This window comes from Ambystoma mexicanum, chromosome 4p (assembly GCF_040938575.1).
Source record: "Ambystoma mexicanum isolate Mex_15411 chromosome 4p, UKY_AmexF1_1, whole genome shotgun sequence".
In the NCBI taxonomy this organism is placed as follows: Eukaryota; Metazoa; Chordata; class Amphibia; order Caudata; family Ambystomatidae; genus Ambystoma; species Ambystoma mexicanum.
Genome location: NC_090927.1, coordinates 86,773,044 through 86,798,987, shown reverse-complemented (window position 1 = coordinate 86,798,987; position 25,944 = coordinate 86,773,044).

Sequence of the window (25,944 nt, the reverse complement as noted above, 5' to 3'; positions counted from 1 at the left end):
ACCAATACTCTGGCTATCATTGCAAAGGGAGGGAAGGCATACAGCCTCTGAGCTGACCAATCCTGAAGAAAAGCATCGGTAGCTACAGTGCCAGGATCTGGTCTCCAACTGAAGAACCTGGGCACCTGACAGTTTAGCCTCGAGGCAAACAGATCTACTGTAAACGGACCCCAAAGGCATTCTATCTTGGCAGAGAGGTCCCTGTATGACATCCAGTCGCTCTGGTCTTGGCAGTGTTTTGAGTTCCAATCCGCTACCTCGTTGTTGATGCCCGGAAGGTACTCTGCCCTCAACACAATATTGCGGTCCAGACAGAAATGCCAGAACTGCTTCGCCAGATCCGCTAGGACCTTGGACCTGGTTCCTCCCAGGCGATTGACATATCTCACTGCTGAGACATTGTACATGCGTAGGAGCACACAATTCCCCTGATCTTTGAGGAAACTGCGGACTGCAAAAGAACCCGCTAACAATTCCAGGCAATTGATATGGAGATCCCTCTCTTCCTCTGACCATTTTCCCCCCGTGGAGACCTGACCTAGCCTGGCTCCCCAACCTGCTCTGCTGGCATCAGACTCCAGAACTACATCCGGGGAGGGACCAAAAATCGCTTTCCCATTCCAGGCCTCCATGTGTTTGAGCTACCAAAGGAGTTCCAACCTGGCCTCCGGAGACAGCTCCACCATCGGAGTGCAAGAGAAACATCTGCACAGATGTCGAGCCTTCAGACGCTGCAGCGCCCTGTAATGAAGAGGGGCTGGGAAAATTGCTTGGATGGACGCAGACAACATCCCCACTATCCTGGCTAATAAACCGAGAGAGATTATGTCCCTTCTGAGGATACCCCGGATCTCTTTCTTTATCTTGGACAGCCTGCTGTCTGGGAGGAGAAGGATGCAATCTTTTGAAATTATATCGAAGCCAAGAAACTGGATACATTGCGTAGGCTGCATTATGGATTTTTTGGCATTTATCACAAACCGCAAACTGTGAAGAAGAGTTACCAAAAACTCTAGATGAGATAGCAAAGCCTGAGAGTTCTGGGCCAACAGGAGCATGTCGTCCAGATAAACAATTATCCTTATCCCTTTGGACCTGAGAAGAGCCATCACAGTCCTCGTCAGCTTGGTGAAGCACCATGGGGCCGAGGACAGACTGAACGGGAGGGATGCAAATTGCCAAATTCGACCCCCCCATTGGAACTGGAGGACTCTTGGTGTGGAGGGAACACGGGAACCACCAAATAAGCGTCCTTGAGGTCCAGCTTGACCATCCAATCCGCCGGAAGGAGTGTGTCCCTGAGAAGGTGAATTCCTTCCATCTTGAAGTGGTGGTAAACCACAAAGGAATTGAGGGCTTTTAGATTTATCACTGGCCGGAACCCTTGATCCAGTTTTGGGACTAGAAATATGGTACTCAGAAAATGGGATGCCCTGTAAGAGGCTGGTACCACCGCTCCCTTGGAGATGAGGTCCTTGACCTCCACATCTATCAGTGACTGCTTTACACTGCCCAGAACCAAAGGGGCGGGTATGGACAACTGGCAAGGAGGGGAATAGAACTCTATGTGATAACCTTGGACTGTCTGCAACACCCAGGGGTCTGATGTGAGGGATTTCCACTGTGGGAGACACTTGGCCAGCCTGCCTCATATACCTTTGGGGGAAGAAATATTTAACACTCGAGAAAATACATGATGCACCTCTGGTAGCTCTGCCACCACGTCCTCTCCAACCCGAATTCTGTTGTGGGAAGAATTGGGTATATGCACCTCGAGCAGAGGATGAATTCTGGGTGCCTCGTGAGGCAAACTGACGGGGGCGGGAATGGCCCTGGGGAAAACCTTTTGGGTGAAAACTTTCTTTATATTGGCCTGGGCCTTATCCAAGGCCGTAAACGTATGGACATACGCAGACAAATCTTTGAGGAAACTCTCACCAAACAAAGTTCCCTGAGCGGAAGAGCCCGCTTCCCTCTCTGACATATCCACCAGCTTGGAGTCCAGCCTCATTAGCAGAGACTTGCGCCTCTCCTTTGACATAGCCGCATTGGCATTGCCGAGCAGGCAGACAGTTCTCTGAATCCAACCTCTTAACATATGTACATCGACGGGGAAATTGGAGGCCGCCGCCTCCTCAGCCATTTCAAAAATCTGAGTCACAGGACCCAGAACATCTAAGAGCTTGTCCTGGCAGCCGCGCCAGGCCTTATCCACCCCCTTCCTGGGATCTTTGCCTTTCTGAGACAAGAACACTGCTATGGGCTGATCAATCTCAGGAGTAGACGCTACCTTGTCCTGCAGGACTGGCCTAGGGCATTCCGATCTCAACTTGCTCCTGTCCCCTTTAGGCAGTGGGTGCCTGATCCAGTACTATAGGAACGAGGCAATCTCTGGAGAGGGTTGCCACTCTGTCGATCTGGGATGGGAAATGAGGGCCAGGTCAAAAAAGGGAACCCCATTAATGTCCAATACAGGACCTTCCTGTGGGGAACGGGAGCAACTTTCCTCTTACGCCTCTTAGGGGGCGAATCAGAGTCCTCAGAAGAGTCCGAGGAAGAGACGGGAATAGGGGATATCTGTGCGGGGAGCTGCGCCTAAGAAGGCCAAGGAGTTGAGGAAAAGGGCTGAAACTCATCCCGCTGGCGCTTTTGGGCTCTACTAGGGGAAGACTCAGGGGAAGTGACTGGGAGAGGACTGAGTTGTCCTGAAATATGCTTCGCAATGGATGACAGGATAGCCTGCTCCACTGTAGGCTGTAAATTGGCCTGCCTCCCCCCCATTAACTGTTTTCTTGGAAGGGCGCACCTGTGTACTGGCATCTGTTAAATTAGGGGCAACATTACTACTTCCCATGCCAGACTTATCCATCATTGGTCACCACAGAAGTGTAAAAAACTTCCAATCAAGGCAGCCGAGCAGGCTGTGTGCCACAAGCACCCAATTTAGCCGAACAGGCTTAAACAATAAAAGCGTACACCACACAGGGTGAGAAAATGGTGACAGCCGAGCAGGCTAAATACACCCGAGCAGGGTGAAGGAGTGGGTACAGCCGAGCAGGCTGAGCACAAAAGGAAATAAAGGGAAACAGAATAAAATGAAACCTAACCCACTCCTTTTAGGTGCAATGAAAATAATGGAATGCTCCTGCACCTTCACACACCAAGGCACAAACAGGCAGGCCTAGCCTGAGGGCCTCCAATGATACGCGAGCAGCGCATAGAAACAAACACACACTTCGTGTGAAAGAAATGCCCGTAATTGCAAATGTAAATGCCGCGACCCGTGTCAGGAAGAAACAATGCTTCAGTAAACAAACAGCAAGCTTCACGGGCCCGGCTGCCAGAAAGAGCGCAAAGCTCTGGACGGCCCAGCTATGCAAACAAAACCCCACTCATGAGGAGAAATTCACACGCGCCGCTGCCTGGTTTCCTGGAAGGCAAGCGGCTAACCAATTGTAACAAATAGAACGGCGCGAACGCCCAGTTCAAAGTAAAGGCAATTAAATAAATCAATTAGCAGGTGCCCGCTCCACGCGGAGCGGCGTCACAATGTAACACTTCTGACCTGAGGACAGCGTTTGAACGAACGCAACTTATAAAGAAAGAAAAATGAAATGACAATTTCACCAATGATACTTAATTTCATATCGAGTTGTTTTGTAACACCAATTAACAATCTAAAGTCTATAGAATGCACAGTAAGACACGAGCTAGAGAGAGTAACTTAGCTGTGTCAGTCAACAGCAAAGAAAGAGGATTTGTTATTGGAGAAAGGGACATTTATGGACTGGGCTGCATGCCCATTGGCTACCAAAGGGGAATGACCTGGCCGCCATTTTGGAATGGGACATTTATAAATGTATTTGTTGAAGTTGTGTTACAAAAAATGTTCAGAAGTTTTATAAAAATGTTTTATTTCTTTGCTGCTGTGTATGTCAGAGTAAAGAAAGCTAATGCATAATAGGAGCCTCCTGTCTTGCCAGAGAATCATTCCTCCCCCCATATGATGTAGGGCGGCACATGCACAGCAGCTAGAACGTTAAGTCCCTGAGCGAATTCACTAGTGCAACCTCAGAATAAAAGTCAGATACTGAATGACTGGGCTGAAGGCAGAGCACACAGCACTGTTTGGTGTCCCTGCACTACACCGCTCCAGGCTGCAGCAGCTGTAGTGTGTCAGAGCGGGGTGGCACATGGACACATGTTTGCTGCGTGCTCCTGCTCGAACGGCAGCACCCTTATTGTTAGGGTGGCAAACTTTACAAAATGGTTTTGCAGGACACTGTGTCTGGTAGCACATCCGAGCGCCCTGCAGTGCATGTGATTCCATATGGCATCATTTGCACCCCCCAATCAACTTCTTTGGTAACATTAGTTGCAGATGACATTTTAACACGTACACAACGACAAAAATAAAACTGCAGAACCATTACAGATGCAGGAAACTCATCTATTAGAGCTCTGACCGGGCGCTGTAGGGCAAAACACATGCAAACCTCCTTATTTGCATATGGATTGCACCAAGAGAAGTGACTTCACAGAAAAGGAGCTTACAAGAACCATCAGTCTTTGATACTTGGAGGCACTGTGGAAGTGACTTTAGAATAAATTGGCATAAGTAAGCCACGTGGCAAATAACTTTGTGATGCAAAAAAATGCCTGAATTGTAGTTGGCCCCTGTCACAAATGAAGCAGACCCAAAAGGCCCAACTGATCTCGGATCCAGATAGATTTAAAAAAAAAAAAAAAAATTCCACAGCTGAAAATACTCGAATGCTTCTAAGAAAGAACACGTGGAAACTACCCGTGTGGCCACCGCCCCTATAGAGACTCCCCACACGTTATTACTATGATGAAAAGCGCCGCCGCAGGGCTGGCGAGCAGCTGCAAACATAAAAGCAGCCACTGGGGGGCCTCGTTCCCTCAGCCTCAGGGCGGGAATCCAACCGTCAAAGAAAGCGCGCGAACCGCCTCAGGCGCCACACAATGCCGCAGAACTGGCCGTGTATTCCGTCAAGTTCTTCAAGCCACCCGATGTTCAGATATGTGCAATGCCTGAGAAAGGGAAGGACAGGGCCAGCCACATGTCGGCACTCAGAGACAAAGCGAAATGACCACTAGCACACTCAGGATCCAGCAGAACTTACATGTATGAGGAGAGCGTTTCCTCAGCGGGACGGAACTAGCGGTGCGCGTGCTCGCCGTCACCATTTTGAACGTGCCGGCACGTACACGGTGTGACGTCACGGGCGTATCATTGCGTCATTAAACACAGGACGCCCGGCGTTGCCGCATAAAGGTCATCATGTGAAACCGCAAAGTTAGTGAAGAATAGTAGTGATGATAGTTGCTAATCTGGAGCAATGAAGCGTTCAAACAAACTGTGCGCATTATCTCATTGGCAGAGACAGGGCAGTTTCTAGCCAACTTGGTGCCCAGGGCGAAACACCAGAATGCGCCCCCATCACCCGACAACTGGCACATGTCACTCCCAAACACCACCTCTCAGCCCCGGACAAAACCCCTCAACATGAATAATTGCTATATAAATCATACTTGCCAACATTCTGTGACCAAAATGATGTAGGATTTTTTAAGTTTCAAAATAGTAATAGGAAACGACTTCATGTCACCTTTGAACTGATGACATCACAGAAAACAACATCACCTGAAATATGGCCCTAAGCAAATCACAATGAAGCGCTGTTTAACATGCTCTAACCCAGATCAACGTGAAAAATCATATTAATAGTGGCCTCCAAACACTGGTCACATTTGACCAGTTATTTATTTCTGTGCAGTGTGTACTACAGCACAAAACGCACGGAGCCCTCATATTTCCAGTGACCATGGTGACAAGGCCATCTAGGTCCAATTTCACCCTTTGGATACTGGGATGGGTAGTGTTTTCTTACCCGTTTGGATTTTAAGAAAACTGCAAGTTCAAGAATTTCAAGCAAAAAGAGGACTGTCTATTTTCTCACGCATGGCCAGGATAAACTTGAGAGTACAGCAATTTTAAGTTTGTTTTTCACTTTATTACCTAACCTTTTGGGTAACTGCCCTATTGTTCCGGAGCAATAGGGATAAGAACATCATTTTGCCCTGGAGCAGATATTGAAAGTTTCGGGGAGAATTCTGCCCAGGCGCCACTCTGACGAGAAATTAGCCATTGTGGAGATGTATTTGGGGTTTTCACTACTGACATTTAGGTGGCTCTACACCCATAAGAAGAAATTATTGCACTTGAAAACAGCGAGGAGACAGATGAGATGTGAGGAGAGACACACTTGTTTATGTCGTTTGGTTATTAACCCCCACCACTTTGACTGCAAGTGGCCATGCTTATCCCGATGGCCATTCCCACCCAGTTGTCAACTTTCCAATGCCCAAAGCTCATACCCCTGGGATCTATTTGATGTTGTTTTTTCACGCAGTAATATCAAACTTTGAAATAAAACTGGCAGGCACTTCAAGCACAAAGCACTCATCTCAGAGTTAATGGCTTTGTTGGAGTTGTAAAGATGCTACTGGAGTAATAAAAATGCCTTACGTAAGTGTGCCTTCAGCCACCTGATATGAGCCGTATGCATGTAATTCTCTGAAGACCTCTTAAAACACGCATTGACAAAGCTAGCAATTTAGATAGGCATTTGCCGGGCCGTGTTATATTCTCAGCTAATCCCACCATTTTGCAGATGCTGCCACTAGAGGCTAGTTAGTATCATTGCTGCAGTGCCTGGCAAATACCTACACAAAGGTCCAAGCTGCTGGCATTGCCAATGCTGGTTTATCCCAGCTGCTGCCTGCCCTTGAGACGCATCTGGAGGGCCAGGGAGGTGTTATGAAGTGTCCCGCCTGCTCTTCCTGCAGGCCTCTTGAACAGCATATACTTTATTTTTCACACTTTGTTTCCAGTGGTGTTTGATTAATGGGCAGCGGTTAATTAATAACTGCGGCAAACATCATGTGTTGAAGTGCTCTAACCTCTGAAACGTATTGGGTTAAGTGCTAATACAGATTGTATGTTGTGGAAAAATGCTATGCACGCTTTACATAAAAATATGCATGCACTGTCAAATGGTGACTTCCAAGCAGAAGGGTTCATCACACAGGCTTTTCTGAACATTGTCTACTTTTTGTTTTTGAACTTAGTAAGAGTTTCAGAATAGTTTAATGCGAGCTCAAGTTTTGCACTGTCGTTTGTAAAATGATCAATCATCCTAGCTTATAGGCGCTATCATGCTGCATTCTGGTACTTATAGTCTAGCACTTATAATGTGAAAAGCAATGTAAAATGAAATGCCGGTGTTTGCACAGAACTAGTTTAGAGCTGTTTGGGCATATTTTTAATAATAGAGAGTGTGAATAATGTAGTGACCCCAGATAACGAAAAGTGGGCGGTGACTGATTTGCTTTTCTAGCTTTGGTGCCTTTAGAATTCTGATATTGCTCAGATTGCTTTGTATGCAGGTTACTCACCCCATGAACCTATCTACACATGTATGTATTTGTATTTATTGAAGTTGTATAGCCCTTTAATCCAAAGTGCTTTACACAAGAACAGGCAAAATACAACAAGCATAAGATGGCAATTGAATCATAACGCGAAATAAAGAACAATTTACAGCATTGCAGAGGTGAGGAGGGAGTAGGGAGGGGCAGGGTGAGCGAGGGAAAGGTAGGAGTTAGTGGGGGTAAGAGCGGGAGTAGAGGGAATGTAAGAGTGAATGAGGAAGAGGAGAGGAAAGAGTGGGACTATATGAGAGTAGGGGGTGGGGAGGAAGGAAGTAGAGAGGGAAGGGAAGAGCAGTGGTAGGAGGTGAGGAATGAAGGTGAGGGAGAAGAACAAGAGGAAACAAAGGGTGCTAGGGACGTGAGTGAAAAAGGTAAGATTGGAGAGAAGAGCGAAAGAAAGGGGGAGGGGGAAGAGCTGATGTGAAGTGGGAGGCGGTTCCAGTGGAAGGGAGCAAGGAGTTGGAAAGATCGGAAGCGGGAGGGGGCACAGGGAGGTGGAGGAGGAGAGAGTAGGAAAAGATTAGCAGAACGGAGAGAACGAGAAGGGGTATAGAAAGTGAGAAGGGAGGAGAGATAGGGGGGCAAGACCATAGAGGGATTTGAAGGCAAGACAGAGGAACTTGAATTTGAGCTGGGAGTGACACGGGAGCCAACCTAAAGAGGTGAGAGAAGAGGAAGATGGAATCAAGAGGTGAGAGAAGGCAGAGGGAGCGGATGGCAGAGTGGTAGATGGATTTGAGTGGGAAGAGATGAGAGGAGGGGAGTCCAAAGAGAAGGGAGGAACAGTAGAAGAGTCTGGGGAAGATGAGGGAGGTAATGAAAAGTTTAGTAGCATGAAAGGTAAGGAGGGGTCGAATTTTACGTATGTTGTAGAGGTGAAAGTGACAAGATTTGGCAGTAAGAGAAATGTGGTGATATAGAGAGAGGTGAGAGTCAATATGGAGACCAAGGTTACGGGCATGGGGAGAGAAGGAGAGGTGGGAGGGGGGAAAGAGGATGGAATCGGGACAGGAGAGTGTAGGAAGAGAATTGTCAGGGAAGGATAAGAGTTCAGTTTTTTCAGTATTAAGAGTAAAGAATTTAATAGCAGAAAGGCAAGAAGATAGTTTATCATGAATGTCGGGAGAGAAAGAGGAGAAGGAGAGGAAAAGCTGGGTATCATCCACATAGAAATGGTGCGAGATGCCAAAGGAGGAGATGATAGGAGCTAAGAAGGAAGTGCAGAGAGAGAAGAGAAAGGGGCCAAGGACAGAACCTTGGGGAACTCCGTGGTTAAGAGGATAGGTGGGGGAGGAGAAGCCACCCCAGGAGACTGAAAAAGAGTGGTTGGGCAGATAAGAGGAGAGCCAGTGAAGAACAGAGTTCTTGAAGCCAAATAAGGAGAGGGAGTTGAGAAGAAGAGGATGGTCAACAGTATCAAAAGCGGCGGAAAGATCAAGGAGAATAAGAATGGAGGAATGTTTTGAGTAACGTGCAGAGAGGAGAGAGTTAAGAACGGAGGTGAGAGCAGTTTCAGTGGAGTGCAGTGGGCAGAAAATATATGTAGATTCCCAGAGATCTTTGTGCAACTTGCATGCATGGTAGAATTCAAGGCGGGTCATCTTTGTACTTTTGTGATATTAACGCCTATTGTGCATTATGCTCCTTTGGCAATATTAAAAAGATGCCAACACTAACCTCTTTAAGGTTTACATGTCGGTACAAAATAAGGTCATTTTACAGAATGCGATCAGTTTGTGAACTGCAGTAAAAAGTCACTCCCATAGTGAAAATCAACAGCCAGCAACCAGACAGCCACATACAGAAATGTCAAATGGTCAAATCTGTTTGATCGCATGGGATTATAATTCTTATGAACAAGTATTACCTTGATAGGCGACAACATTTTCCCAAGGTGTGCCACCCTGCTAGAAGCAGCACAACCTGGGCAGTGATTTGCACAAAAGATACAAATAGCTCAGGGAGTTGCAGAGGGCATCGCGGCATGCTGTGCCCCTGAAAACCTGACACCCTCTGCACTCCGTACACAGGTCTGAGAGACACATCAGAGGTCATCACAGGGGTGCAAGTGCCACAACCCATCAATCAAAACAAATGACTTAAGTTGACAGAGCAGCCCACAAGACCTATTTCACTGCGATGAGCAGCTGTGTGTCCTGGGCTGGGTTCCGAGGCAGCAGCCTGTGGAGCCATAAACCTGTCACTGTAAATAAGTAGGATGAGAACCTTAAATCGGTTTGCGGTAGGACTGCAAAAAAAGCAGTAGCCTACCGCCTAAATCCATAGGGTTGGCAAGTATGCATAAATTAAGATGGTTACATTACATTGTAATGCAAGTACTTTACAGAGGAATTCTAATGTGAAAACACAGCTGTTGCTGTCCAAGTAAATAGTTTTTCTGTCACCTGCTCTTAGAGAAGGCCTTGCCTGAATGCAGTTTCAAACTGTCCATACTGGCACACTGCAGTGTGACAAGCCTACCCCGGTCTGAGAGCCCACTGACCACTGGCCCTGATTTGCAGGTGTTCTGTTCATACGACCTCACTTGTATTTTACAGGGGACAATATCGGGCTTGCCAACCCTACCGATTGTAAGCAGTCCTACCGCCTACCGATTTTCCTGTCAGAACAACGGATTTTACAGGCCAGTCTGTGAGGCCCAGAGAGCAGAGCACTGCGGCATCTCCAAGGGGGGTGAATCGCCCATCTCATCATTTTGATTGATGGCAGAGCGTGCCCTGGCCAGGCCTGTGTGAAACACACACACCGGCCCTGCCCTGCGCACCCCTTGTCCAGGCAGTCTAATGTCAGAGCGTCAGCATGACAGATGCTGCCGTGAGATCCTGTGCCTCTCTCTCACTTAACTGCCAGCTACGACTCCACTCTCCGTCTCGCACTGGGTGAGCAGCTTCTATTCTTCCAAAATTCAGATTAGCTTTGCTGCAGAACATACTGAGCTTGCGAAATGCTGGTTGTCATAAGGTAACATAATTACTTTTAAACTTGTCACATGATATGTCTGGCGAAGTCTGTCCTGTAAGGCCATTGTAAAGTCACGGTCAACCCGTCCGGGAAAAAAAAGTAACCCCTCACAATCAGACACAGCAGTAAGGTCTGTGCATAACCCTCTGAAAATGTGTTCCTACCCCACCAAGCCAGCAATGTCTCGTCCAGCAGCAGCCCCTGCAGCCCACTAATGGACCCATCCTCTCCTGGACTCACACATCTTACTCGTGGTTCAGTCAGCAAGGGCCTGGTCAGTGCTGTGTACTCACTGCAGCTAGGGTGGCCAACCTTGTGGGACTTATTGATGGGGTTTGTTCCACGTTCTGCAGACACTCTATGCGAGACGTCCAAAGGCCCGCATTTGCTTCCTCCCAGCCCATACATGCCTTTTCAGTTCTGGGCTCACACTGCCCTGTGATCACTGGTTCACAGGCGCTCGGGCAGCAGACAGCTGCTCAGTGGGTCCATGCAGCAACTTAACACATTGCATTGCAATGGGAGCAATTAGGCACTGACGAGAAGGAGGAAGGGGGACCATTAGCAGGGGTTTTGGCCTTTTGGAAATGGGAATGGCACTGATGTGAAACAGTAAGAGTGCACAATGCAGCATACTCTGTGAAATAAGACTGGTTTTAAAACCCAAGTAAGATTGTTTTGCCTCGCATTACTTTCCGTGGGCTTGTGCAGGATGGGGAAAATAGAGCTAAAGCCACACTTATTTTGCTCAAGCTGTTTCTATAACAATTTACATGCACGTTTAGTTTGTTATGACATACTCGTTTATTATGGTGTGTGCATTATTTTCAAGGAATTTCTTTATACAAAGCCTTAATAAATAAATATATATATATATATATATATATATATATATATATATATATATATATATATATATATATATATATATCACCGTAACCTGCTGGAAAGACATGTAGTCATTAACTTGTCTGATCCTGGGCAAATTATTAAGTCTCACTGATTCAGTCCATAGCGTATGTTATATTATTATGTTATTATAATAAGCTATTATAAAAAAAATCCCCACTCACTGTTTAATGACTATAGAATTGCTTTATATCTAGTAATAGTGTCATTCATGTTTTTCACACCCCAACGTTATTTGCCACTTAACATAATTATTCCAACTTATTCTAAAGCCACTTGCCATGGTGTCCCGAAGTATCACAGACTGATGCTGCTTCTTGCAGTGCCCTTTCTCTGACGTCACTTATGTTGATGTCAACACGCATGCAAATTGGGATGTTTGCATATATTTTGGCCAACAGGGCCTGGACACAGCTCTAACAAAGGAGGGTCCTGCATCTATAATTGTCCCACAGTGTTTTGTGCTGTGTGTGTTAAAGTGACGTATGCCACTAATTTACCCCAACAGTGGATGGGAGGGATGGAGGAATGACACTATATGGAACCTCGCGCACTGTTGGCTGCTTTCAATGGCGACCACTTCTAAAGTGTCCTGCAAAACTATTTTGTAAAGATGGCGACCCTAGCAGCAGCTACTGCTGTTTTTTGAGTGAAGGACCGACGTCTCTGTGTCCTTGCCACTGCTGTCCCCTATTCACTTCGCAGGAGAGAAGAACCACCTCTTGCCCATTTTAAGAAGCTGGACCTGGCAGTTGGTGCGTGCTGCAGTGGCATTCCACAACCCCATGGCACATTTTACATTTCCTGTGATGTCATGTCCTATAATTTCATTTGGTCAAATTGACGTGACATCATTTTCTGTGATGTCATCATTATGCTAATGACTATTTTTGAACCTTTAGGATTCCTACAGATTATTGGTCACAGAATGTTGGCATGTATGCAATACTAGACTAACCATATGTATTATTGTCTGATGGAAGGTTATCATTCCAAGATGGACAGTATGGTAGATTCATATTCTACTCTTTCAAAATACCTCCATGAGAGTGGGAAAGGGACACAAATAGCACCAGTGAGGGTCCCTGTATGCTTTGCATTAAATCACAGAGCCTTTTGGGACTATAACAGTGATCGGGGATTTCTATATTGGATAAACAAGTCTGTGATAAAAGGATTGTATGTGTAAATCTCTAAATTCCTAACAGATGCATGGCTTGGTGCTCACATCACTGTTCACAGCACTCACTCCAACATTAACATGTTTCTAAAGGGCCCTTTTGCGTCTTGTTTCTGAAGACTTTTAGATGAGGAAGAGCTGGGACTCAGTGTGAGCATGCCCAACCCCCAGAACACAAACATCTTTTGGGAATGATATCTATAGACAGGACAGGATACCGCACAAGAGAGACCCAATAACAATGCACTGAAAGGCTACACAGAAAGAATTGTACCTCTTACAAACATTACCCTGACCAGTAATAAGCTGATGAAGCATTTTAAACAAAACCAGCTTCTAATGCATGGTAAAGGTCCAGAGTTCCTCAGCCACTACCTCCTCACTATTAGCAGACCTCATGGGATATACCTGCAAAAAAGAGCAGGCCCCAGCTTTATCTAACAGAACTGGCATTAGCATCTCTCATTAGTGCTGGCCTGCAGCAAGTGACAATCATGGTGCGGCAGTGCAGACAGGGCGTTTGGCCTAGTGGATGTACAAGTTCATTGATTGATTTATGCGTTTAAGTGTGGGCACAGTATGGCATGCTCGTCAGAGCCACATACACGAAACATTCCAGTATTCTATTGTACGCAATTTGGACACATCAGATAAAAACAGGTATTAGTGCTGTTACATATGGGAGTGCCACATAGACACCATTAACCAACAGGGTTGTGGTTTGTGCAGCACACAAAACATTGCTGCACACATACCACTGCATTGATTTGCCATGGAGTACTGTCTGCATGGTGACACACAATGAAAATCTTGAAAAACGATAAGAGTTATAATTTTACTCTAATGCGCCAACCACTTGTGTTGAATTTATTTCGGTGAGTACTCTCAAAAAATGAAAATGAAGAGCAAAATTCCACAAATTAATGATTTCAAATAGTCAAATCTGTAATTCCATGGTTCCATTCATTGTAGACTACACATGTTAACATCACATGCGAACATATCCATTGAATTTGTTTTTCAATTTCCCATATAACATTTTCCAATTCCCAAATACACTCTACACGTGTTTCCCCATCGCTCTTTGCAATGGTTCTTCAGGAGAGTTTATCACAATCTTGATAACCAAAAAAACTTATTCTTATTCAATTAACCTTAGTTTTGAGGTTACCTTCACTTCAATCCTTATTTTGAATATATTATGCTGTTTCAATATTGCAGCCCTCAGGCTGTCAATTCTTTTCAGATTCTTAGTATATTACTTGGTTTTTCCTTTCAAAATCCTCCTTGGATTACTGTTATTTATTAACATTTATTAAATAAATCACTAGAAAAAGTCATATTTTAATAAAAAACATACAACAACATTAGTATCAGCAATATTTCATGTAGATCAGTCCCTACAATTCATTATTGGACTGATCTGATACACCATTCTCATCCATAAATCACATCCCACCACACTGCAACCATACTACATACATACACTAATCATTCAGAAAATCAATCACAATCCATACAATGATAAAACAATTTATCCTCCATAAAACCTCAAATATAAAACATCATTATACCACATCTAATCCCTTGTTAGTACGAACCATAAATATGACACCTAAGAGCCAGTACAAACCATCATATTGTGGACGTACTGGCTGGGGCAATTCGATTGCCCCGGGGTCTGTTAGTCGAGGGGGCACGTCTCCGTCCCCCTTGATCGAGTTTTGGCTGGTGGCAGTGGATACTACTTTTTATATTCAACCGCGAATATTTCTCTATGGGATTTTCCCATTGTTCGAGGCTACTATCTTTATTTATTTAATTACGATAGCCTCGAACATACCGCTTTAAACATACGGTTTATTTAATTATTATGAATTCTCCGGTTGGTATTTTTTGCCAAAACTCGGTTCTAAAATGGCGTTTGTGTTCTCTTCTGTGACTCCAACCTAAGTCGAGCCCTTTGTTCCACTTTTTGGCGGGCTTCTCCACAGAAGCCCTCCATAGTGGTGCCACTCTGTCTGGGGTACTTAGGAGGGGTAGAGAGGGATTTAGGCACCCTGGACTGACTTGCCTAGGCAACTCAAGTCACACTCCATCCTGATTGGCCCAAGTGGTGAGCCGGCCGGCTCACCACTTAGCATGTTTGAGTGACAGCTAGGCTGAGTGAATGGGGGTTTTCTGCATAAAAGCAGGGCTTTGGGGACTGGAACTTCAGAAGTCGCCACAGGACCTAAGAATCTGAAGAGGGAGAAGTTGAGCCGACCTGCCACGACGACACCACCGGTGGAGCCCTGCTGGACCGTCTCACCACTTTTCCCAACGACAGAGGAGATCTCCCCCCGGAGAGTCTTCTTCCTTTGACTGGTGGGGATAACCAGTTTCACCGTCTTTTCGCCTTCCCGATGCATCTCGTGGCCGCCTTGCCTGTGCCAAGCACCCCGGCAGCCGGAATACCACGTTTTACCACGACCGCGAAATAAAGGGTAATACCTTTAACCGGAAAACTCTGCGGCTGGTTTCTTCCCTGGCAGTGCAACGACCTTCATCTTTCCTCCAAGTCGAGATCTTCTCTTCCCCTGGACGACAACGAGACTTGCACCCGCTGCCAGGAACAACTGCCACCGCTGGAGGATCCTTCCCACTTAAGGTACCGTGTCCCACTTGGCTTCCCTTGCCACCGACTGTACGGGGTAGATTTAGCCCCCGGCTTTCGAACCTGGGTTAGCCTGGGACACCCTGGTTAAACTTTTCTGAGCCTCTCTAAACTCTTTTCGAATCTCTGCAAGACTTTCTAAGCCTAGTGTAACTGTGTGATCTTGGGCGCATTTGTGCTCTGCTCTCTCTAAGAGTGGGCCCAGCCTATGGACTTTGGCTCACAAGTGACTTTTGCTCTTCTGCCTTGCTAATAGTGTTCCTAAATCTTAGAGTGGTTTATCTTTCCATATTCTGTCTTTTTCCCTCCTTTCTTCATGAATTTATTGGAGTGCCATCTATAGTTAAGCGCTCACCTCTGTATGAAAATAAGTGGTGTTAACTAAGACTTATCTGATAAGGAATAAGGGTTGTATATATTATAATAGTAACTGTGTTTAGAGTGTTTTTCAATAAGAGTGCTGGAGTGTTTCAAACAGTGTGTTTTTAAATAAATAATTATGTACTTTGATACCAAAGCTCTGGTCAGTGTTTGCTTGTATTATTGTGCCTGAGTGCCTATTGTGTATACTTTGCATACTGCCTAACTCTTCTTGAGGGAAGTCTGACTGCTCAGCCATAGCTACCAGGTAAATCTGGGTGGTACAGACTGCTACCAAGTGGGTTTACTGCTAACACCTGTAGTCCTAAATCTTTTGCAGTGTTCCCAAAGGGAACTGCACAGGTTTCTGCCTAACAGAGGGGGTGGGGATCCGAAAGACTCTGCAGTCCCTCTGGGTGTGGGACAACCATCAAAATACTTCCATTGCGGCGATGCACGGCATAGATCGAAGTGACGTGCCCAACGAACTGTCAGGACTCGCCACCCATGGGTGGTTGTGACGAATCAGGTGACAGGCATGGCAAACTCAGAATTGGCACGCTCAATGTTAAGGGGCCTAATTCCCCCACCAAAAGGTCGCTAGTTTCCCGAGAATTAATGAGAGCCAACCTAGACGTACTCTTCTTGCAAGAAACCCAATATAGTAAAGGAGATGAGAGGAGGGTACTCCATGCCAAATTAGGCACACAATACTGGGGCTCCGGCCCGCTCAAGAAGGCCGGAGTTGGTGTTCTGGTCAGCAAATCAATCCGATTTGAGCTTTTGAAGTCCTGGTTAGACGTGAGCGGTAGAATACTAGTGTTAGTTGGCAAAATACTGGACACCATCATCACACTCGCTTCCATATATGCACCCAATACCGGACAATCCCAGTTCCTTCAACAAGCGATCCCAAAGGTGATGAATGAGGCAGAAGGGGAAGTGATAATAGGAGTTGATCTCGACACCTGGATGGACCCAGACATGGACAGGCAAGCAGGCAACCCATCCACAACCTCGCCACGGGGTGCAGGACATTCCCGGATTATAGATATGATGGACACCTATAATCTTACATATGCATGGAGACACATGAATCCGGCCCGGACAGCTTTCACCTTCTACTCTACGCCCAACGCTACGTATTCCAGAATTGACTATGTATATGTAACCTCCGCACTTGCCGCAACAACGACTGAAGCCAACATATCACCCATTACATGGTCAGACCATGACATGGTGACGATCACCATCGACCAGATGGCTCTCCCTCAGCGGAGCTCCAAATGGCGATGCAACAAGATGCTCTTCAAGGACCCAGTCTTTCGGGAGCAGCTTGAGCAGGACATCACCCGATACTTCGAGCAGAACAATGTAGGTGAAACTCCCACCAACATAGTCTGGGACGCAGGCAAGGCCACATGGAGAGGACTTCTCATTAAGGAGGGAGCAGCGAAAAAGCGAGAACGCCTACTCATAGAAAATAAGTTACGAAAGGAAATTGCCCAACTCGATCTTGCGGCCCAATCAGCAGCCTCTGAAAGAGCGAGGAAGATCGAACAAGCCAACGCCAAGAGAGAAGAACTACGGCAATTAGAAACTAATAGTATCATCCACAAACTCCAATACCTGAAGCAGAAGCACTACGAACATGGGAACAAAGCTGGCGCATTGCTCGCCGCATGACTCCGCGCCCAACGCCGTGAGCGATGGGTGTCAAAGGTGCGAGATACAGACACACCCCCAGACCATCACCTCCCAATATCCTTTGCGGATTTCTATGAGAGATTATACACCTCGCAGGGCGCACCGCACACAGAGGTGATTACAAACTATTTGACCAAAGTGGCCATACCGACCCTCACATCGGAAACGACACAAGCCATGGAAGCTCCTATCACGGGGGAAGAAATTGAAGATGCAATCAAAAGACTTCCAATGGGAAAAGCACCGGGAAACGACGGATACACGGCGGGATTCTACAAAACTTTCCGGAATGCCCTGCTCCCGTTCATGGTTGAGTTCTTCAACAGAATCCTCAGCACTGGTATCGCACCTGAATCTTTCTCCGAAGTGCTCATAACAGTGATTCCCAAGAAAGGAAAGGATCCTACCCTATGTGCTTCTTATCGCCCAATATCGCTCCTGAACATTGACGCTAAGATTTACACGAGGGTCCTCACCGCACGACTGGAGTCACATATGCCTGCAATAATTCATAACGATCAAGTAGGCTTCATCCTTGGCAGGCAAGGTGCAGACTCCACCCGCAAGACTCTCCACCTCATACATGAGGCCAAAACTTCGCCGAACATGCCATCGCTGTTTTCGATTGACACCGAGAAGGCGTTCGACAGAGTCGAATGGCACTTCTTAGAGGCCACATTGAAGCAAATAGGCCTGGGACCCATCTTTCGACGAGCGATCAAGGCTGTCTATACAGTACCAAGAACCGCTGTAGCGGTGAACGCCCAGTACTCCCGCTGGTTTCCTCGCCGGAGAGGTACGAGACAAGGCTGCCCTCTTTCATTGATTCTCTTCGCACTTTCCCTAGAACCCTTCGCTCAAGCCCTCCAAGCTGACACTGCAATTGAAGGAATGCAGGTGAATGGCAGAGAATACAAACTAGCCTTGTACGCAGATGACATCTTGCTCCATGTATAAATCCACTGTCGTCAATCCCAAGGGCGATACGCCTCATCGAGGAATACGGGACACTCTCTGGTTTCAAAATAAATAAATCCAAATCAATTCTCTTCCCGCTTCACGAACCATCCCCGGAGCAGCAAAACGATCTTGAATGCCTTGGCCTGATCATCAGAGGCCCCACACTGAGATACCTGGGGATCAACCTAACGAGAGACCTAACTCAGCTCTATGAGGCAAGCTTCCCGTAACTCCTAAGCGCCCTCAAAACAGATCTCACGAAATGGAAATCCCTCACAATCTCCTGGATGGGGCACTTAAACGCTATCAAGATGGTGACCCTCCCGCGCTTCCTATACCCCTTCCAGGTCCTATCTATCACGATTCCTGACCACTTCTTCAAACAGATCAAGAAGGTACTGGAATTCCTGTGGGCCGGAAAGAAACCGCAGATACTGTACGATATCCTGACACTCCCGAAGGAGATGGGTGGAGTGGGCCTCTCGGACATAGGACGGTATTACCAGGCAACCCAACTTAGAATCCTGATCCCACATCTGCGCGACAGAAAGGACCTCCAATGGGTACAACTGGATAACGACGTCCTGATCCACGTTACCCTCGCGGAGTGGCTATGGGTCCCCAGAGCAAAGCTCATGAAACGCCTGCGCGATCACCCAATACTGAGCACCATGTGGAACATTTTGAAGAAAGGGAAAGGGATGTCTGGAATCACAACATTGCCTTCCCCCCTCAGCCATCTCTGGTCCCCCGGGATCTGAGAAGAAATCCCCGAACACGCTAGGTACCAAGCCTGGTTCAATGCTGGACTGGAGAGAGTAGGCCAACTGTGGAGAAATGGGAAATTCATTTCGATCTCGGATTTAGAAGAAGCCTTCCAAATTCAACCGATTCCGATCTTCTTGTATCTACGACTAAAAAGGGTCATGTCAAGGAAAGAGTGGAAGGACACCACACAAAGAGAGCTGACACTTTTTGAAGCTATACTGGACACGACCAACTCATCAAAAGGTCTAATAGCTTGCATGTACAAGGCTCTAATCACCAAAGACCAAACTCCGAGCTTTCGCCTCAAAAAACGATGGGAAAAGGACTTTAACAAGGAATTTGAGCAGCAAACCTGGGACAAAATTTGCGAAACACCAGCCAAAATATCAATTGCCACCCAGTACAAATTACATGCCCTAAAACTGCTCCATCGATGGCAGTATGAACCCTTACGACTGTCGAAAATGTTTAAATCCTCCAGCCCAAAATGTTGGAGACACTGCGGCATGGATGCTGATTACTGGCACATGTGGTGGGAGTGCCACAAGGTATGCATTTACTGGCAAGAGGTCCTGGGATGGATCAAACAATTAGATGGTATAGAAAGGGAACTATCCCCTCTGTTGATCCTTTTTGGACTTGAGGAAGAAGAGGACGCGGCAGTGCGCATAAAAGGACTAATATCTCCCCTCCTGCTGGCGGCAAGAGCAGCCTTAGTCATCAAATGGAAGTCCCCGCGCCTACCAGATAAAAAGGACTGGTTACATATCGCCAGGAAAATATATACAATGGAGAAAATAATTGCGGCCCTCCATGACAAGGCCGCGCGGCACGAGGAAGCCTGGATGGACTTCACTGGCCATTATATTACAAGTACGGCCGCCACCGTCCCACCGCTTTAATCAAAACACCACTCAACGAACCCCACTGGGGCCTGAACACCGGACCACATACTGCTTGATTGCCATGCCTGCCGCAAACTTTACCTGGAACTCATGATGCTAACAGAGATCAATGTCACACCATCTAATAAAGAGTCCTACAGCAACGCCGACACCCAGGAGTTATAGGAGAACGGACAAAAGGGGGAGGGGGGACAGGGGTTCGTATTATTCATCCATTGAAAGTGGGCATGGTTGTCAATGTTTGATTGTTTTAAGGGTGGATCACAATGTTTTTGTGGAATAATCTCGTATGCTCAGTTATGTATCCACCAGATTGCTCACTTTTGATGTTAAAACTCAATAAAATCAAATTTGAAAAAAATAAAAAGCAGGCCTCTGTGACTTGGAAAGCAGAGTCGCCCACTAGAACGAGAGACCGATGACGTTTTAAAGGAAGACGACTGCTGCAACTCCTGGTCCACCGGTGAAGCACTGATGCTGGTCTAAATTGCCTGAAACTCCACCGACAGAGAAGCCCTTCAAGGTTAACTTCTTCCCTTGAGTTTGGTGGGAACAACCAACTCGCAAGTTACCTGGACACCGTCTCTATACTGGTCGAATTTTCTTCAGAGTACTGTTGAAAACCAGATAGCCAGTGAGAAGGATATCAGTTTGTGGTCTTTAAGGCACTCACACCTTAAACTGACATTTTGCCAAGCTTGTGGCCTCTTCCTTGGGCAGTGCAGGAACCTCCCAATGTCCTCCTTCTTGTCCCCACAACTGAAGCACAGGAACAGCGAGGTCTGCAGGAACTGCCAGGAACAACTGCCTCAGCTACAGTTCTTCTTCATTTAAAAGGTACTGTTCAAACGCGGTCAGGAAATCCTTTCTGCCGTGGTGAAATTTTGTGAAACTTTACCAACTTTGAAGGCTTGTCCATCCCTAAACCAACATATAACTTTTTGTCTGACCAACTGCTTCTAAAAACCGTGGAAAAGTCTTACAGGCCGATTCATGGAATAATTAGTGCGGCGCAAGTGGGCAAAAACGTGCGAATCGCAGTGGAATAGCGAAAATCGCAGTGCAAGTGCGAAAATCGCACGAAAAGCAGCGCACGTCGATTCATGGAAGGCCGTGCGCGAGAAAACCAGCGGATGTGCGATAAAAAAGTGCGCGGCGCACGTTGGCACACAGGCCATCTAACAGCGTGCGCCAGGTCACAGCGAAAATCGCACAGGCCACAGCGAAATTCGCACATAGCGCGGCGCACGCAACAAAAGTAGGCAGAACACGGGCGTAACACTCGGAATGGGGAACAACTTGCCAAAACGTGGGCGTCACGGGGGAAGTACAGGGCACAAGTGCGCGGAACGCCCACACGCTCGCCTACAACACGTATTCATGGAATAGAATAGGGGAAAAAAGCGCACGCTCAAACCAGCGCACAGGCACAAACACGACCGCCACAAGAAAGCAGGCGGTAGCGTCTCTGCGGCTGTAAGAAATGTGCGCCAAAAGGTGCGCCAACAAATAGCACCTACATACTGCCATGATGAATGTCCCATACTGTGGCCCTCCAGGAAAAATGACGTGCAAAGGGGTACCCACAAACACGGACACCCGCTGACAAAAAATACGTGTGCGTGTATACCGGGGTGCGCGGGAAGTCTAACACGCGATTTCAGCAGGGTACGTGCATCACAGGGGTTCGCGTGAAGTTATTCACGCGATCGGGCCTGGGGGAGCGGGCTACGTGTATTTCAGGGGTTCGCGTGAAGTTTCTCACGCGATCGGTCCTGGGGGAGCGTGCTACGTGTATTTCAGGGGTTCGCATGAAGTTTCACACGCGATCGGGTCTGGGGGAGCGGGCTACGTGTATTACAGGGGTTCGCGTGAAGTCCCTCACGCGATCGGGCCTGGGGGAGCGTGCTACGTGTATTTCAGGGGTTCGCGTGAAGTTTCACACGCGATCGGGCCTGGGGGAGCGGGCTACGTGTATTACAGGGGTTCGCGTGAAGTCCCTCATGCGATCGGGCCTGGGGGAGCGTGCTACGTGTATTTCAGGGGTTCGCGTGAAGTTATTCACGCGATCGGGCCTGGGGGAGCGGGCTACGTGTATTTCAGGGGTTCGCGTGAAGTTTCTCACGCGATCGGGCCTGGGGGAGCGTGCTACGTGTATTTCAGGGGTTCGCGTAAAGTTTCACACGCGATCAGGTCTGGGGGAGCGGGCTACGTGTATTACAGGGGTTCGCGTGAAGTCCCTCACGCGATCGGGCCTGGGGGAGCGTGCTACGTGTATTTCAGGGGTTCGCGTGAAGTTTCACATGCGATCGGGCCTGGGGGAGCGGGCTACGTGTATTACAGGGGTTCGCGTGAAGTTCCTCACGCGATCGGGCCTGGGGTAGCGGGCTACGTGTATTACAGGGGTTCGCGTGAAGTTCCTCACGCGATCGGGCCTGGGGGAGCGGGCTACGTGTATTCCAGGGGTGCGCGGGAAGTTCCACACGTGAATAGCCTGGGCGCGTGTATTTGAGGGGTGCGCGGGAAGTTCCACACGCGAATAGCCTGGGCGCGTGTATTTGAGGCGTGCGCGGGAAGTTCCAAACGCGAATAGCCTGGGCGCGTGTATTTCAGGGGTGCGCGGGAAGTTCCACACGCGAATAGCCTGGGCGCGTGTATATCAGGGGTGCGCGGGGAGTTCCACACGCGAATAGCCTGGGTGCGTGTATTTCAGGGGTGCGCAGGAAGTTCCACACGCGAATAGCCTGGGCGCGTGTATTTCAGGGGTGCGCGGGAAGTTCCACACGCGAATAGCCTGGGGGCGCGTGTATTTCAGGGGTGCGCGGGGAGTTCCACACGCGAATAGCCTGGGTGCGTGTATTTCAGGGGTGCGCGGGAAGTTCCACACGCGAATAGCCTGGGCGCGTGTATTTCAGGGGTGCGCGGGAAGTTCCACACGCGAATAGCCTGGGCGCGTGTATTTCAGGGGTGCGCGGGAAGTTTTACACGCGATATCTGCACGGTACATGTATTTCAGGGGCGCCGGGGAGTCCCACATGTGATTTGACAGTGTCCCTGGTCATGTCCCGCAGGCAGCCCACCCAACATGGGCATGCCCCCCAGCAAAGGCACATGTCTCCTTGAACTAATGAACACCAACTCATGTCCCCTTGCACCCCCACCCCCCAGCACTGTGGGGCACCTGCCAGCAGGCCCCCACCCATGTCCAACTCATGTCCCCCACCACCCCCACCCCCCAGCACTGTGGGGCACCTGCCAGCAGGCCCCCACCCATGTCCAACTCATGTCTCCCACCACCCCCACCCCCCAGCCACCAGGGTCATCCTCCACCAGGCCCCCACTCATGTCACCCACCACCCCCACCCCCCAGCCACCAGGGTCACCCTCCACCAGGCCCCCACCCATGTCTCCCACCACCCCCACCCCCCAGCCACCAGGGTCACCCTCCACCAGGCCCCCACTCATGTCTCCCACCACCCCCACACCCCAGCAGTGCAGGGGCACCCTCCACCAGGCCCCCACTCATGTCTCCCACCACCCCCACACCCCAGCAGTGCAGGGGCACCCTCCACCAGGCCCCCACTCATGTCTCCACCCACCCCCACACCCCAGCAGTGCAGGGGCAGCCTCCACCAGGCCCCCACTCATGTCACCCACCACCCCCACCTCCCAGCCACCAGGGGCACCCTCCACCAGGCCCCCACTCATGTCTCCCACCACCCCCACACCCCAGCCACCAGGGGCACCCTCCACCAGGCCCCCACTCATGTCTCCCACCACCCCCACACCCCATCCACCAGGGTCACCCTCCACCAGGCCCCCACCCATGTCTCCCACCACCCCCACCCCCCAGCCACCAGGGTCAGCCTCCACCAGGCCCCCACTCATGTCTCCCACCACCCCCACACCCCAGCAGTGCAGGGGCAGCCTCCACCAGGACCCCACTCATGTCACCCACCACCCCCACCCCCCAGCCACCAGGGGCACCCTCCACCAGGCCCCCACTCATGTCTCCCACCAGCCCCACCCCCCAGCCACCAGGGTCACCCTCCACCAGGCCCCCACTCATGTCTCCCACCACCCCCACACCCCAGCAGTGCAGGGGCACCCTCCACCAGGCCCCCACTCATGTCTCCCACCACCCCCACACCCCAGCAGTGCAGGGGCAGCCTCCACCAGGCCCCCACTCATGTCACCCACCACCCCCACCCCCCAGCCACCAGGGGCACCCTCCACCAGGCCCCCACTCATGTCTCCCACCACCCCCACACCCCAGCCACCAGGGGCACCCTCCACCAGGCCCCCACTCATGTCTCCCACCACCCCCACACCCCAGCAGTGCAGGGGCACCCTCCACCAGGCCCCCACTCATGTCTCCCACCACCCCCACCCCCCAGCCACCAGGGGCACCCTCCACCAGGCCCCCACTCATGTCTCCCACCACCCCCACACCCCAGCAGTGCAGGGGCACCCTCCACCAGGCCCCCACTCATGTCTCCCACCACCCCCACACCCCAGCAGTGCAGGGGCACCCTCCACCAGGCCCCCACTCATGTCTACCACCACCCCCACACCCCAGCAGTGCAAGGTCACCCTCCACCAGGCCCCCACCCATGTCTCCCACCACCCCCACACCCCAGCCACCAGGGGCACCCTCCACCAGGCCCCCACTCATGTCTCCCACCACCCCCACACCCCAGCAGTGCAGGGGCACCCTCCACCAGGCCCCCACTCATGTCACCCACCACCCCCACCCCCCAGCCACCAGGGGCACCCTCCACCAGGCCCCCACTCATGTCTCCCACCACCCCCACACCCCAGCAGTGCTGGGGCACCCTCCACCAGGCCCCCACTCATGTCTCCCACCACCCCCACACCCCAGCAGTGCAGGGGCACCCTCCACCAGGCCCCCACTCATGTCTCCCACCACCCCCACCCCCCAGCCACCAGGGGCACCCTCCACCAGGCCCCCACTCATGTCTCCCACCACCCCCACACCCCAGCAGTGCAGGGGCACCCTCCACCAGGCCCCCACTCATGTCTCCCACCACCCCCACACCCCAGCAGTGCAGGGGCACCCTCCACCAGGCCCCCACTCATGTCTCCCACCACCCCCACACCCCAGCAGTGCAGGGGCACCCTCCACCAGGCCCCCACTCATGTCTACCACCACCCCCACACCCCAGCAGTGCAGGGTCACCCTCCGACCAGGCCCCCACTCATGTCTCCCACCACCCCCTCACCCCAGCAGTGCAGGGGCAGCCTCCACCAGGCCCCCACTCATGTCACCCACCACCCCACCCCCCAGCCACCAGGGGCACCCTCCACCAGGCCCCCACTCATGTCTCCCACCACCCCCACACCCCAGCCACCAGGGGCACCCTCCACCAGGCCCCCACTCATGTCTCCCACCACCCCCACACCCCAGCAGTGCAGGGGCACCCTCCACCAGGCCCCCACTCATGTCTCCCACCACCCCCACACCCCAGCAGTGCAGGGGCACCCTCCACCAGGCCCCCACTCATGTCTACCACCACCCCCACACCCCAGCAGTGCAAGGTCACCCTCCACCAGGCCCCCACCCATGTCTCCCACCACCCCCACACCCCAGCCACCAGGGGCACCCTCCACCAGGCCCCCACTCATGTCTCCCACCACCCCCACACCCCAGCAGTGCAGGGGCACCCTCCACCAGGCCCCCACTCATGTCTCCCACCACCCCCACCCCCCAGCCACCAGGGGCACCCTCCACCAGGCCCCCACTCATGTCTCCCACCACCCCCACACCCCAGCAGTGCAGGGGCACCCTCCACCAGGCCCCCACTCATGTCTCCCACCACCCCCACACCCCATCAGTGCAGGGGCACCCTCCACCAGGCCCCCACTCATGTCTCCCACCACCCCCACCCCCCAGCCACCAGGGGCACCCTCCACCAGGCCCCCACTCATGTCTCCCACCACCCCCACACCCCAGCAGTGCAGGGGCACCCTCCACCAGG